Consider the following 4,633-nt stretch of genomic DNA (forward strand, 5'->3'; position numbering starts at 1 on the left):
AGTAATGCGTAATAGCAGCAATAAGAAACTAATACAAGCTCAGAGGCATTGTCCCTGAACATTTAGAAAAGCAGCTCAAATAAAGAGTTGGTTGCACCAGTGTTCAATGTCACTTTCCTCCACAGCTTTGTTAAAACCAGGGCACCAATGCCAACAGAATTGACTTAGGTGGGGTCACAAGGATAAAGCCTCAAACATAGGACTTACCAGTAGTATTAGTTTGTGTTGATATAACAAAATACTCAATACTGGGTAGTATGTAAAGATAAGAGATTTATATGGTTCATAATTCTGGTGGCTGCAAAGTTCAAATGGCATACCATCTAGGCAAAGCCTCCACTAGCTATGTCAAAACACCGTGAAGAAGCAGAAAAGGAACCATGTGCAAAAGTGGTCAAGTGTATGGGGTGGCCTCACTTTATAATAATCCACTCTTATGAAAACAATTTGGTCATACAAGAACTACATCAATCGCTGGGCACAATAACACATGCCTATAATCCCAGAGGCTCCGGAGACTGAGGCAAGAGGATTGTGAGTTCAAAGCCAGGCTCAGCAACTTAGCAAGGCCCTAAGCAATTCAGCAAGACCCTGTCTCTAAAAAGAAAAAAAAAAAAAAGGCTGGGATGTGTCTCAGTGGTTAAGTACCTCTGGGTTCAATTCCTGGTACCGAAAAAGAAAAAAAAGAACTCCACCAATCCCTCCTGAAGGCAGTGGCCTCATGTCCTAATTACCTCCCACCAGGCCCTACCACTTAAAGGTTCTACCACCTGGACACTGCCACACCAGGGACTACACTTGCTGCACACAAACCTTTGGGAGATACAGTCACACCACATCCAGCCAAATCTGACTTTCATTGATTACTTTCCAATGTGTCCAGTCTATAATTAAACCAAAGAGAAGAAACATGGTACTTGGAGAAATAATAAAGAGAATCACACTGAATTTCTGCTGCACTAACAACCCAGCTTACTATTCAGTTCCACTAAAGTGAGCCAGAATGGTTTTTGGAAAGTTAATCTTACACATTGTCTTTTTAGTTGAAAGGAAAAGGAAATATTTGAGAAGAAAGAACTAGTATAATATCAGATTTTCCTTTGGGACGTAGAGAAAAAATATGACATATTATCAAAGAAAAATTCTTTCTTTCTTTCTTTTTCTGCTTTTTAAAAAAATATTTATTTATTTTTGAATACTAGTACTAGGGGTTGAATCCAGGGGTGCTATTCCACCAGCTATCTCTCTATTCCTTTTTTTTTTTTTTTCTTCCAGACAGGGTCTTGCTAAGTTGCCCAGTAATCGTCATTCTCCTGCCTCAGCCTCCAGAGTCACTGGTATTATACACATGCACCACCACACCCCAGCACCAAAGAAAAATTATAATACTTACTAACTTTAAATTGAATGTTGAAAAACATTAATGATGGGGACAGGAGATGCAGCTCAGTGGAGGAGTGTGGTTAGCACATGCAAGGCCCTGAATTCAATGGTTCAATCCCTACTTCCCCCTACCTGCCCTCCACCACACACACACACACACACACACACACACACACATAGTAATGGCTCTCAAGGATATGTGGGAAATAAAATTTTGTAAAAATATACTCCTTCAAATTATTACATAGGAATAATTTGTGATTTTTAAAATCACCCATTACTTCAGTATCAAAATGATATCAAAAAATCCCTAGAGTTCATATAATACAACATCCTTATTTTACAAGTAAGAAAACTTAGGTAAATGTATGCAAAAGTCATTTGCAAGGACAGAGAGATGGTGACAGCAGGCATCTTGCCTGCTGGCAGGCCCCTCCCTCAGACTGCAACTCCTGGCTTTCAATCTGCGACTCAGAGGTGCTTGCAGGTTTTACTGAGTTCTAGTGAGTAATTATTATAATAGGATCATCACTTGAGCCATGAAAATGCTCTAAACAATATTTTAAGGGATATTGAAAGAAAAACCAAACATGAAAAGCAATCTTTAAAACTGTTTTCATCAGGGGAAAAAAATCAATAATGTTACCACATCTGACACACAGAATGTTTTCTAAGGCCCGTCTGATTACAACCTTAGAAATTGAGAACTTCAGTAAAAAATATACATGGAGCCAGGCATGGTGGTACAGGACTATGATTGTAACTACTCAGGAGATTGAGGCAGGAGGATCTCAAGTTCAAGGTCAGCCTGGGCAACTTAGCAAGAGCCTATCTCAAAATAAAATTTTAAAAAGTCTGGGAGGTATAGCTCAGTGTTAGAGTACTTGACAAGTTATGTGTGAGGCCCTGGGTTCAATACACAGTACTGGAAAACAAACACACACACACACACACACACACACACACACACACACACACCATACAAAGAAATCCATTTTTTAAGGAAAAAAATGACATAGGTATTGTAAATGACATTTACACAAGATATGCAACAAAAGATTCAAGGGGAAAATATAAAATAACTATCCAGATGGCAAGAGCTCTTAATAAATCAATATAATTACATAAGATTAATTTTAATTTTTAATTTCAAAAATGAATCATAGAATCTTAGAACCAGAAGAACCTGATACATTCCCCAGATTGAGACCTGTTTAATATTCATGGCAGTATCTGAAATTTAAATATGAATATAACCCCAAACTCTTTATGCACTTAGCTTCTTGGCAACCTGTCCTTTTTTCTAGAGTCAACCAACCAGGGCCAACCTTCATATCCCAGAGAGCAAAAACAAACTTTTCAAGACTTCCTTATTGATAACCAGTTTTTATTTTTATTTATTTATTTTTGTTGTTGTTGTTTTTCCCAGAGCAAAGTTGACTAAAACATTCATGATCAAATCAGAACTTTAGCCAGGCGCTGTGGTGCATGCCTATAATCTCAAAGGCTCAGGAGGCAGAGGCAGGAGGATCTCAAGTTCAAAGACAGCCTCGGCAACTTAGCAAGGCCCTAAGCAATTTAGGGAGACTCTGCCTCTAAATAAAATATAAAAAGGGCTGGGGATGTGTCTCAGTGGTTGAGTGCCCTTAAGTTCAATCCCCAGTATAAATAAATAAATAAATAAATAAATAAATAAATAAATAAATAAATAAATAAATAAAATCAGAATTTTGACACAAGGGAAAAGAAAAGGTAATTTGGGTTCTTAACTCCAACCCCAGTAAAATCAATGGACATGAACAGAGTACAGGTATTACCAACCAAGTAGTATTATACAACATGTAAGTGTAAAAGTAATTAACATTATTCAAAAGAAGTGTATAATTATGTAACAAAATCTTTAGCTACTCTGTTTCCTAAACACTTCTTTGCCATTTGAAGGTTACAACTTAATTTTTAAAAAATACAAATGCGGGCTGGGGAAGTGGCTCAAGTGGTAACGCGCTTGCCTGGCATGTGCGAGACACTGGGTTCAATCCTCAGCACCACATAAAATAAAGATGTTGTGTCTGCTGAAAACTGAAAAATAAATATTAAAAAACTAACTCTCTCTCTCTCTCTCTCTCTCTCTCTCTCTCTCTCTCTCAAAAAAAAAAATACAAATGCAATTCCTGGAAGTCTAATATTTTCAGTTTGATAGGAAAAAAAAATACCAATAGCAAGTTACCATTTGAATATGTTATTCCTCTTTTATATCAAAAAATATATTATTGTAGGCTCACTGTAATTACCCTATCTCCTTAAGTGAACCTCTGACAAAAGAGCTAAAAGACTGATAATCAGGGCTGGGGATGTGGCTCAAGCTGTAGCGTGCTCGCCTGGCATGCATGCAGCCCGGGTTCGATCCTCAGCACCACATACAAAGATGTTGTGTCCGCCGAAAAACTAAAAAAAATAAATAAATATTTAAAAAAAAAAAAAAAAAAAAAGACTGATAATCAGATGTGTACTAAGACTACTGTTTCTCATGCTACAATTTGTTGTGGCCACAAGGGCAGGATAGTTTTCCCTTGTCTAGTCAGTTAAGATACAAGATAAATCTCATACAAGAATTGTACTACAATGGCATTTGTTAACAAAGCATTCTACCCAACTTATCTACCTAATACAGAAATTAGCATGATACATTACAAACATAAGTGGTTTTTATCCACATTTCTGTATTGATAACTGTGTTAAATACCTTTTCCTTTTTTTCCTCTAAATCTGGTCAATTCAATCACCCCTATAGTTTTCATAATCTCTACCATATATTGCATCGAATTTACACATTATCTTTAGCTCAACTGTTCTTCAAAATTCAACCATCTGCATTACTATTACAAAAACCAGAAAAGCTCCTGGCAGTGGGGTATTTAAAACAAAAAGAAACAAAACAAAACCACAGTCTTTAAAGAATGAACTTCAAAGAGCTAAATTGGGTTTGAATTCTGGATTTTCCATTTACAAGTAGAATTATCTGGGGCTAGATGTTTGATATTTTGCACTGAAGGTCCTCATCTCTGAAGAGCTAAAATAACGATACACTTTGTAGATTTGTTGTTACAAATAAGTCCATTCTGCCTTTGTAGAGATCTGCCCATGCCCCAGGGATAGAGGAACAGTTATACAAGGTCTCCACACCCAGGACACTCACATAATTAAAAAGGGAAGCTATTAACAAATTATTACAAAATATGTATAAGTGCAA

The sequence above is a fragment of the Marmota marmota genome, unplaced genomic scaffold, assembly GCF_001458135.2.
Source record: "Marmota marmota marmota unplaced genomic scaffold, marMar, whole genome shotgun sequence".
NCBI lineage: Eukaryota > Metazoa > Chordata > Mammalia > Rodentia > Sciuridae > Marmota > Marmota marmota.